We start from the raw sequence: 12,594 nt of genomic DNA, 5'->3' as shown, positions 1-12,594 counted from the left end.
GGGAAGAAGCGCCGGCTGCCGCTTTGCACACAGCCGCGCTTCAGTTCCCGCTGCTGTAATGCCTTCCTGATGCAGCTTCCCACAAGGCATCCTCACCAAACCTCAACAGATGCTGCTTAAAAGACGCAAGTATTTTACCCCTCATAAATAAAACCATATGAAACACTTCTGTTTCTCCCCACTGAAACATTTGCTCCTTTGCCTATTAACTGTCACATAGGGGCTAGTTTGGTCTTTTTTGTTTGGTTTGGGTTTTTTGTTTGTTTGGTTGTTTTTTTAATTGAAATTCTCTACAACATAATTATTTATAAATTGTCTCAAAGGCTGCTGTTACTCTGGATACTTGTACTATAGTAATGTAATGCTCCTACCGATAGTAAAAAGGGATGCAATATGATAAAACAAAATGTAAAAGATCAGTACCTAATATAGGTGACCTCCTATTATAGCAACAATACTTCTATGAGTTATGTTGAATATCTCTAAAATTGTGACGATATAGGGGCCTTCATCTATGGCTCTGATTGCCAGCACCAACTTCCCAGTTAATTTACCAGACTTCCTGGTTAATTTAGTCAGATAGTGGCAACTTTAATGAATCTGGGTCATCTCTCAAATGGTCTTCTGAATGCAACATTCAAATGACAACAACAGAACCAAGCAATCCACCCAAAAAGCCTTCAAACACTACTTTACTGTAGGCAAATACCAGTGTTGTCTCAGTGCTCCATGTCATGATGCTTTACTTCTGATTTTATAGACTTTGCAATCAGGGTGAAATAAAGAATGAGTGGAGAACACGAAGTGTAGCACTAAAATGGTGTATTTCTCGATGTGGAGATATTTCTCTGCATGGAGCATTGAAGAGATACCTCTTCCCCACCTTTATTGCTCTGCTAAAGACAAGTGAACCAGAGTCTGTAAGGTCCAGAGGGGAGGATATAAACAGTTATGAACACCTGAATGTAGCCTTTACTTGAGCTATCTTTCCAATGCTTGACAGGGCAAATTTTGTCTCTATAGATGATGTCATTTTCAGCTATTGCTACCAGGAAATACATGCCCTGTCACCTTCATAAAGTGATTTTTTACTTTGAGAGCAAACACACAGAACTGTTTTCCCTTTCACATAAATTATGCTACCATGTAGACTTGGTTCCATTAACAGTGACATAAAGCCTGATAAAAATAGGAACAACACACAGTAAAATTTTAAAGAGGAAAGTTTCATAAATGAAAGCTAAAACATGTCACATCCTATTTTTAGTGTCTAAAGCCCCTACCGATGTGATTTTGTATTGGGTTTTCATGGCCAGCTTTTGGTAGCAGGGCAGCTACGGGGGTGGCTTCTGTGAGAAGCTGCCAGAAGCTTCCCCCATGTCTGGAAGAGCCAATGCCAGCCAGCTCCAGGATGGAGCCGCTGCCAGACAAAGCCAAGCCAATCAGGAATAATAGTAATGCCTCTGTGATAACATACTTAAGAACAGGAAAAAAAGTTGCTGGGCAGATGAAAATTGCAGCCAGAGAAGAGCAGAGTGAGAACATGTGAACAAGTCTGCTGACACCAAGGTCAGTGCAGAAGGAGGGGGAGGAGGTGCTCCAGGTGCCAGAGCTGAGGTTCCCCTGGAGCCCTTGGTGGAGACTATGGTGAAGCAGCTGTGCCCCTGCAGCCCATGAAGGACCATGGGGATGCAGAGATCCACCGGCAGCCTGTGGCAGAGCCCACGCCAGAGCAGGTGGATGCCCAAAGGAGGCTGTGACTCCGTGGAAGGCCAATGCTGGAGCAGGGTCCTGGCAGGGACCTGCTGACCCATGGAGAGAGGAGCCCACACTGGAGTAGGTTTTCCCGGTAGGACTTCTGCCCTTGTGGGGGACCCACTTGTAGCAGGCTGTTGCTGAAGGACTGACCCCGTGGAAAAGTGACCCATGTTGCAGCAATTTGTGAAGAACTGTTGCCTGTGGGATGAATTCACATTGGAGAAGTTTGTGAAGGACTGTCTCACATGGGAGGGACCTAACTCTGGAGCAGGGGAAGGACTCCTCTCTTTGAGAAGTGGCAGGAACAACCTGAGATGAACTGACAGTGACCTCCCATTCCAGTTTCCCTTTACCACTAGGGGAGAAGGAGGTAGAACTTGGAAAGGAGGGAGGGGTGGGGGGAAGGTGTTTTTAATATTTGTTTTACTTCTCATTCTCCTGTTCTGATTTTGTTGGTAATAAATTTAATTAATATCCCCATTTCGAGTCTCTTTTGCCTGTGACACTGATCAGCGAGTAACCTCTCCCAGACCTTGTCACAACTCACAAACCCTTTGTTATATTTTCTCTCCTCTGTCCAGTTGCAGAGTAGAGTGAGAGTGGCTTAGTGGGTACCTAGAGTCCAGCCAGGGTCAACCCACTACAGTCTTTTTGGTGCCAAAACCCAGGAACATGAGGATTTTTAGATAAGGATAGTAACTGGGAGAGGTAACAGGCAAAACAAGTACCGAACAATGTTAGAGAATGAAATTTTTGTGGTAATCGTGGTGAATGGTCAAGAGGTGGATTTTGTGTAAATTGTCCACTTTTGTTTGGTGTTGTGATGATGTTATTTTGATTTTTGTGAGGGGAATTTTTGTTATGTTTTGTTTTGGTTGGTTGTCTTTGTTGATGTAAGTGGAAGTCGTGTGATGAATGTGGATTTTAATGCTATTTCCTAAATATGTGATTAACAGAAGTAATGGGTGGAAAAATAATCTTCTATTGGGATAATAGTGTTACAGCAATTAATCTGAAGACATGACCAAGAACCGCATTTATTAGGATTCAGACCCTAAAGTACACTAAGGGTTACACACATGCCTTAAGCTGCTCTGCGGGCTGACACTGAAGATTGTGCCTCGTCCTACCCTGTTCCCATCCCTTCCCTGCTCTCCAACACCAGCATTAGTTGCCTGCTCTGACTGAAAACTATCCCTCCGTTTTGCCATCCTGTCAAAAAAGTCAGCTAGCAGCGGGATTTCTAAAGCAGATCTCACTGCATGCCTGTGAACAGGAACAGAGGGAAGAAAGAAGAGGCTGATGAGAGCAGGAAAGGTGGGCTGTCAAGATCACCCAGGAGAAAGAGCAGCACATTTCTGACTGTGCAGCAAGGCAAGGAGAGATTCTGAAGACAGAACAGACAGGGATGTCTATGATGAGAAAGGTTCTGTGATCAAAATGCAAATCCAGTTAAAACCAGAAGGAAAGGGAACAGATTAGCAGCCTGCCCCTTCCTGTGTGTTCCAAGTCATTTATCACTAATATCAGTAAGGAATTAACATAAAAGGCTTTCTGCCTTATGAAGGAAGGGACAGGCCTATGCAGCAGGAACTTCCAATACAGGAAGAGGAAACTGAGCTATTTCTACAGGTGAATGGCTGGGATGAGAAGCAGGCAAGTAGAGGCACCAAGAGCCAAAAAAACACCCCTAAGGGGAGAACAGGTGGACATCCCCACCACTGACACTGATAGCTTCAGTCCACAAGCCATTTGTCATCTGAATTCTCCTACAGAGAAAACATCTCCCATGAAACAATGCCCTAGAAGAAGCACTTAAGCAACAGCAGAACACTTCAGTAACTACCTGTTCACTAGGAGGTGAACTAGTTGAGCCCCATTTCTACCTCTCAATCCATTTACCATCTCAGCCTCTATGATCTGTCCACTGAACGCAGGTTTTTACTTACCATTTGTTCCAGTGGGCTCTGCTTGCTCTCGGGGTGGTTCTTGGAGGGGTGAAGCCACCTCTGGCTGCTGCCCATCCAGTTCCTTAGATGCTGTAACAGCTCCTAGCTGCTGTGGCTCCTGTGCTGAGCCATCATGCTTCAAATTGTCTTCACTAACATCAGGTACTGGTAAACTTGCATTTAAAACCTGCATGGTCGAGTATTGATTGAAGAATGGTAGGGTAGGAGAAGGCAAGAAGGGGAAAAAAAAAAAAAAAAGAAAACATCAAGATTAGGCTCATTCCCCTCAACCAACCCCACAGAATATTGTTGTTTCATCCTCATTTTGAATATATGCATGTAAGCATTTTAACTTTATTAAATCAAAGTACTTCTGTGAGAAAAAAACCCCAACATAATCTGGGCCTATTTATCTTACCATTCTCCCACATGAAACATGTGGGAGAAGAAAGTCTTACAGACAATGGCCTATAACCTTGTGTAGAAATTGGAAGAATAGCTAAAGTGTTAATTTCTAAGCCGATGATGGAAAGAAATTCTTCATTCAAAATGCCTGGCACAATTACTCTGATATATGAATGAATCCTGTCTACAATACAGTCTTTGGTATTGCTTCTCTACTGATGTGCTTATCTTATCATCACCAACAATACAACTACAAAGAAACTGAATTATTCAGGACAAAAAGCAGAATACATGTATATCTCCCATGAGGAAATGCAGTGAAACTGAGATTAAAACTAGAATTTTTGGACCTCAGCTATTAGGCAGACGTTATTCTTACAGGAGGAAAGAGCTTTGCAAATCTTTGGGACTCTGCACTATAGCATTTTAACTATTTTTTTTTTAGATTTGCTAATATGTGCAAAAAAAAAAATATCTCTTTTTCAGCTTCCACATTTGATACATTTGAATTATTTTCAGAATTTGTACTGGCTTGCTATATAACAAGAAATGTACTTTCAAAAGCATGTTTTTATTTTAAAAGTATGAACTATGTTGTGGCCATTAAAAGATACTTAATTACCCTTTAATTGTTTGTTTATTTAGCTCTCCAATCAATTCTATTACCTTCCAGCAGAAGCCATTTTAACTAATTAACCGCTATTCCTGAAGTGAAGGTTTAAACTTCCTCTGGTAGAACAGCAAACCTTAATTACATATCATTGTCGTATGACTTTGTTGTACTCCCAACATACTGCTATTGAAGACCTGTTAATTAAACAAAGGTACTAGAGATAGATCCCATCTTTCAGCGTAATGTAAAATCCAAATGCCTGAAGCACCAAACTGGGATCAGAAAGATGCCACACTGCTGATGATTCTCTTCCAAACCCCACTAAATAAAGCTTCTGAATGGGGAAATCCATTTATTTATTTTTAATAGCAATTAGTCTGCTGCAACAGAATTTCAAATCAACAGACGAAGTGCCAGGCAAAGGGGTTTCCTCTTAATCATCCAACTCTTTTCACATGCTGGCTGAGATCTTGGAGAAGCACCGCACAGGCAATGAAGTGAGTGCATTTAGGTTACCGATTTTCAGTTCAGAAGCCCTTAATTAAGCCAAATTGTTTCCACCCGGCGTTGTTGTGCTCCTCAAAGCTGCCTTTCACAGCCACATAATCCACCTCACGAAAAAGGATCCCATCCTGCTCCACTGCCAATACCACAGATGGAATAATTTGGCTTCAGAGTTTTCACATGCTGAGACCAGATATTAAATAGAAGAAACACAGAATGGCCAAACACTCAGATTACATTCCCGCTTCTCACATCATCCTTCTCATAAATCTAAAACACAGGAACTCAGGAGGGATAAAGATGCCACACCACCACAGAACAAAGGCACGTAAACCCTGAGAAGCTTCTCTGCAGTTGCACACAGCATTAACTGAATGGCAGTAACTCATTAAAGAGAAGCAAGAAAATCAGGTGCAGAAAATAGCAGCTTAATTCTTAAAGGCCTTTGAGATTCTTCAGTACAAATTTATTAGCAGACCATTATTATTTTTTTTAATAGTAAGTTTTACTGATTCATTCTTGAAAGACAACTGCTAGGCCTGCAAACACAAGAACAACCTTAACTTGATTGGCTCTCAGGGCATTTGGCTACCTGAAGGAAAAGCCATGAAGGCTATTTGAAGATGACACCCTCAGAATTAGCATCAACAATTCTTTGAAGTCACAAGAAAGGCAACAGCACTGAATATCTTAGCACTCCTCACGTTATCTGAGGATTTCTTCACCTCTCTTTCCAAAACCCAGTGCTCCCCCAGGCAGCACACTGTTTTAAAGCTAGAGTGCTATGTACAGATACATAAAGTCTACCATTTGCCAAAGTGCTTAATAAGCATCTGTGGACTCTGCAAGGAACCAGCGTACAAAGGTATTTGGTACCCCAATGCAGTACAACTTGTCTCCTTTTTAAATTGAGGCCAGACTGTTTATGATAAAGTACTAACTATGGTAACACTTAACATTCCCCCCAGCTCTGAATTTATTCTACAGCCACGATGCATCCAGGAGAACAGTGACTATATAATCCCAAAGATTTGTGATTTCAGATCAAAATCCAGAAGTCACTGGATCTAGCAGACAACCCTTCGGATCTGTTAAATTCTGTGATACCTTCCAGTATGAGAAACAGAATTAAATATAAAACATTATTAAATGTAAGACTGTAAGTGGCTTTTACAACCAGCTAGTATAATTATAATCCCTGTTCACCTTGTACATAAATTCAATTTTGAAAGTAGGACCCATCAGTCATAACTGAGTAAAAATGTAAATACATGGAAAATTTCTACTTTCAGATCTGACCAGACCTGCAGTATTAACCCCACCCTGCCACGACCTTTTTACCCCAGTCTCTTGGGAAAGAGCTTGATGTGATTCTTGGCCATAGGAAGACAAATTTGGATTTTCAAATCAAGTGTTCTGCTCTAAATAACTGAATCATTAAAATTAATAAAACAATAGTATTTTTCCAAACTAAAATGCACACAAAGGAGATGAAACCTTTGGGGAGGTTGAAATGTGAAAGGAGACACAACAGCATCATTAATTAAAAAAAAAAAAATTCTGTTCCAAAAAAAAGTTGCTCAGGCTCTTTATGAGGGTCATTGCAGTCTGTCCCACTGCATTAGTCCTCAAAAGAAACTAATTTCAATTTTCATTCACATTAACTGCTTCATTTCTCTGAAGGGATCTAAACTGCAGTTTAGTCCAATTATGTCTAATTTGGTGAGCAGTGTTCTTAATTCCATTGAGAATAGTTGTAAAGCTTAGACAAATATAATGTCAGAGTTTAGAGATGGGTGAAAACTTTAAAGACAAAATTAACAGTATTAGGAATCTCGTTATTCATCTCTGTGTATTTATCTACAAGTAACAAGACATTACAGTTGGCAGGTTCGTCAACATTTATCAGGTTTTTGTGGCACACATTCACCACAGTCCTTTGATTATTAAATTATGAACGTGTTGTCTCATAAACACAGGAGAAACCAAAGAGAACTGGTTATCCAGTTCGCTGCTCCTTCAGCTTCTTCATTCCCAAAACAAAGGACCATTAGCAAAGCAACATTCAAGTTTCTCTCACGCCACTACTATACATCATGCACGTATTTTTTAAATATTTGCCTCACATCCACCACAAAGGTGGAAGCAAAGGGCAGACACACAGCTAATGAGAATAAAATGCCCATGTCACTCAAACCAACAGCAGCTTCTGCTCCATCTTGCACACAGCAGTAAGTCCAACGGTTGGACCACATTAAACACCTACAGAATTTAAAATGGATGAAGAAGACTAACACAAAGAATTACACGAGGTGTGGATGAACAGCAGGTCCCTGATCTCCCACTATACATTAGTGCATGCTTCCTTCAGGCACTGCTCTGGAAGGGTTCACAGCACCCAGCCTCTTTCCCCACCAGCAATCACCACCATTCCCAACATTCCTTGTACCAGACCCAAATCATTCCACAGATTCCTCACACCAGGCCCAAACTGCACCAGAGTTAATTTTGCCTCATTCTGTTAATCCTGCTACACTGATTCTACATTAGATTACTAAAATAGCCAGATCCAGCTGTCTGAACAACTGAGCAAACTAACATAATGGTCTCTAATATTTTTCCTGAAGTTTTATTTTGAAACTCTGGGAAAGACTGTTGGCCTGCTCAGGGGGTCTGCTCTGAACACATGCTGCTTCATTAAAAAGATCTTCAAACACCAGCATTTGGGAAAAAAATGAAATTAGATCACTCCAACTCTCTGTTCACAGCAGTTTGTGTTGTTTTGCATTAGCTAAGACATTAGAGGTTTGTGGGACATTGCAAACTCCAGGTGGAGAAAACACAAGACCCTACTCAGTAAGGCACATAACACAATTTCAATACCTTATTTCTGGATAACATCTCATGAAGACAAAGCCAAGAACCTTCTCCTCATGTTCCATCCCCTCAGATCTACTCTGCTTCTCTCCTAACTCTCAGCCTGACTTCACTGTGACACCTCCTTATGGATGACTACCCTCAAAATCCACATGGCTAAAACAAAACAGACAGTTTTTGCACCCGCATCACCTCTGTGATCTCTTTTTGCAACCTGTGAAAGAAGCACTACCCGCAGTCTGTCAGTCTGGTCCCACCTGAAGCCTGATCCAACCTGAGCTCCTCCCAGGTCTCATACTTTTCAGCTCTTTTGGACACCAACTTACTGCTGCATTCACACAAGTAAAACTCACACAGGCTCTAAGGATCAGTCAGAACAAGGGCCGAGCACAAAGCACACTCCTCTCCTCTCAGTAACTACCAGGCTTGCATTTCCAACCTAGAAGACTTTCAAAGATCCGAGCTCCTCTTTGCAACTCTTTAGCCTCTACAACATCAAACACAAGCTAATTGCCTCGACTTTCAAAGTGCCTGGACACTCCTTCTACCACCCCTTCTTATCTCCTATAGGATTGGGGGAGTATTTCACGCTTTTGGTGCCCCTGTGACACCAATTTCCTTTGTGCATTTTTTCAACTACACATTTTTATGCTTTCTCCCCAGCCACCCCACAGGCATGGTCAGACCTCCGAACCTTACCACCGAAATATACCACTCTTCCTCCCCAGTTGGAACAGAAGTATCTAAAGGGAATCAGACCCTGGTTGAACCAGGGTAACCCTGAAGCCTCAGACCAAATGCCTCAAACTGGGGCTCTTAAGAGACACAGTCTAGGGACTTTTCCTTGAATAAGCTTAGTTTTACCATTGCTAATGCAGTATTTTCAGGCTGACTCCCCAGAACACAGTTGTTTAAACAGCAGATGTAAGTTTGTCCCAGCTATTATTTGTCAGGCACTTGGACAATAAGACACTGACATCTCAGCTGGTAACCTCTTTAGAAGAGACAGTTCCAAATATTTACTGTCTAGCACACACTTGCTCTCATTACAACACAGGTAGCATAATCAAGTTACTACTCAGAAACGGGAATCATCCCAAAACCACTGTTTGAACAGCTCCCTGCTTAAGAGGGAGCCCTTGCATGCAAGCAAGTGAGGAATCCACCACATAACACTTTAAAGCCACCAACCCTCATAAAAGATTTTCTCTAACAAACCTCAATCACGGTGCAAGAATAGCTTATTAACACGTCAGTGTTCCTCCAAATTCTCTCTTTAGAAGTTCCCTTACATTGTTTCAGGTAGCTGTTTCATCACAGCTTGGCTCTCTCAGCAGGGCCACAAAAAGAAACCTGTATTAAAGCTGGTATTATCTTGAGCCTCTAAATAAAATACAAGTGGCACGAGTGTGACTGTAGCGTGTAACATTGCATTAGCTGCAACGCTGGTATGATGACGCAGCTCTCCTTGCATCACCCACACGGCTCAAAGTCACCTCCTGCCCCACAGCAGGGCACCACGCTGGCATTTTTTTCCAGCTCTCTGATGCTCAGTATCAAAATGGGAAGTCGGGTGAGAGGCACATCACTGCTATGACCAGAGAGGGAGCTCACAAGATGGAGATGGCCAAAGCGATCCAGCCACGTGCTGCCACCAACAGAAGCGTCTCACCCAGCTTCCTGTCCAATCTGATCGCAAGGTCCTGCCTGCTCCCCTGTATCTGCAGCTTCTGCTGAATCCCAAAAGCCAAGACATCTTGCTAAATCAGCACAGAATGACCTTACCAAAGAGTCGAAACAGCTTTCCGGGGGGTTAGCTCCTTGAAACAGCTTGCACAGTACCAGAAGCAACAAGGGGAAGCTGCCCTGGAGAGGAGGCGGGAGCACAGGAACCACCCCATAGCTTTTGTCAGTTCAGGACACCCAAGGTTTGTCTGGTCCAAGACCAAAAAGATCTCATTCCTACTTTTAGTGCTCTTGAGATCTGCTAAATCCTTCTCAGGCCAAGCTTTAGGCCTCTGTGCTGCTCAGGGCAGTCTGCCTGGGAGGTTTCACAAAGCAGACAGTCTACCAGCTGACAGCCACCAACGGGGAAAGTTGTTTCATTTCCCCTCCTGCCCTGCTGCAGACACTTGCCTTGTGCCAGCTCTTGGTCTCACCTCTGCATCGCAGAAGTCAAACAAACTCACAAGATCAGCAAAATCGTCTGGAAAGAATAAATTTCACTGTTTCCAGAAGGGTTAGTGAGTTTAACTTGATTACAGAAAGGTAAGGTTAGGACATGACACAGGACCAAGTGAAGCTGTATCACCTGGGGCAACAGGGAAGAGGAATAGTGGAGGAAGAAAAGGAAGGGGAAAAAGAGCATTGCTACTCAAACAGCAAGGAGTTAACACCATCAGAAAGATAGCCTTCTCCAGAACCACACCCTGTCCCTTATTTTCAGCAGGACCTTGGTTATCAATTCACAAATCTGATGAATTCATTTCAGGCAGTTGAATGGATTAGTGCCCACAGAATCCCTCACATTCCCTGGCAGAGGGAGCTTCCCCTAGAGGGGTGGCTATCTAAGATAAGGAGCAGCTCCTCCACTGACAGAGTTTCAGTCTCCTCTGCTACAGTAAAGAAATCCACCCACTTCAAGTTCCACTATCATAGTGGGTTGGAAACTCTGGAGCTGCTTTATGTGTAATACACCACAAACTTTTGAAAGGATGGGGTGAACAGCTGAGGTCCTAACCCCATGAGCCCACATTTAACCTGTAGTGTTTGTGAGCCAGCACCCAAAGGCCCCTAGAGATCCCTCACTCTGTAGACCAAGTGCTTTCCAGGATCTCCCACAGAGAGAGATCCTGTAGAAAGTAGGAAGACTGCAGAAGTGAGAAACACTAAAATATATAACCTCCCTTTCAGTAACCAGGACACCTCAAAGCTGGTATCTGACCAAAGTGTCACATGTGAACAACATAACAGCTTAAAGGCTATAAATTTGGTCCTTTCTAGAAGAAAAGGCAAGGAGCTTTTCATCTTGTAAAGAATACAACTACGTCATCAAAGAAATTTGATTAAATATTTCAAGGAATTTCATGTGACAAAAAAGGACAACTGCTCTGAGATTTTATAACCTGCATTAGACTAGTTGCCAAGACAGTTTGTTATTGACTTCCCAAGGCTCACTCAAGCTGGATTCCACTAAAGTCAGTTTCCAAAGTTTTTCTTCTAAAAGACGGGGTTGTGATAAGCGTTTTAATTTGGAAAATGCAAGAAATAAGACCACCCTTCAAAACATCCCCATTGTATCTTCTGCAAACAAATTAGCCCTCTAACAGATTTCTCCAGGGGCACCACAGGACCTAATAACCTTCAAATTCAAAGGGCTGGAAGGAATAATGATGAAAAACTGTGTCACAAATCTACATGAAGTTACATTACTATAGTAAGGCAGACTAAATGAGATATTAAAAAAAGTATGACCAAACTTGATTAAAAATTGTTTTTCTTTTTATGTAATGTAATGGAAGGCAGAAATAGCTGTTTGAGAAGAACAGCATTAATATACTGCTTCTTATAGCAGTGAAATGATAATAGAACTTCCCCACTTCTAAACAGTTCTACTTAAATAACAAGGTAAAAACCTATTCAAAAACATTTTTCCTAAAGCTTAGAAGATATAAAACACGGTATTAGTAAAAAAAATAATCTCTACTTGAGAACAGTATTAATGGTATTCCCTTTATTTAGAGGGTCTTAGTTCCCATAACTGGATAAACATGGCTATGAATATTACGCCCCTTAGTCGAAGTCCCATTATCTCAATTTTTAAAAAACCACAATAGCCAAATGCTTGCCCTATATAATGTCAGCATCTGAATTCTAAAATTGCCCAACACAACTGCTTAATATTTTGTTAACCAACACCAATCCCCAACGCTTATTTGGTTAAAAAGAAAATAAAATAAATCTTGGTTAATTTAAAGTTCATTCGCAATGTGGTTTTCAAATCTGTCAAAACACGCACAAGGAGGTCTAGCAGCAGCCAGGAACTATGGGAAATTCAACTTGAAAGTTAAATCTGAACCACAAGGTCAAAGAAACAAAGTCATAACCAGTTCTCAAGCTCTAACACACCCACGCACCAGTCACAGAAACTTCGGAGTATCCCTGCTCTGAGCACTCAAACTCTGAAGAGCTGAAAGAAGGGGATCTCGGTAGAACGTGGTATTATTTCTCCCCTCACAAACTCACGCCTACCCAAAGCAACGCTATGTAAACACGCAGATGCACATAACCTCCCTTTCAGTCCCCAAATCCCCTAAACGCGCCTATTCCAGAGGGATAAATGGGTTCATTCATAATCTATTTTTAAACACCAGACATGTTTTAAAAGAATTTCTTTTAATTCTTCAACGTCTTTATTTAAAACAACACATACCTAGAGCTCCTTCGCTCCCCGCCGGCTGGGGGTTCGGGAGCCGTTCCCCTTTCCCC

Source organism: Manacus vitellinus, unplaced genomic scaffold (genome assembly GCF_001715985.3).
Source record: "Manacus vitellinus isolate BGI_N305 unplaced genomic scaffold, ASM171598v3 scaffold_4_pilon, whole genome shotgun sequence".
NCBI lineage: Eukaryota > Metazoa > Chordata > Aves > Passeriformes > Pipridae > Manacus > Manacus vitellinus.
This window is presented reverse-complemented; position numbering follows the sequence as displayed.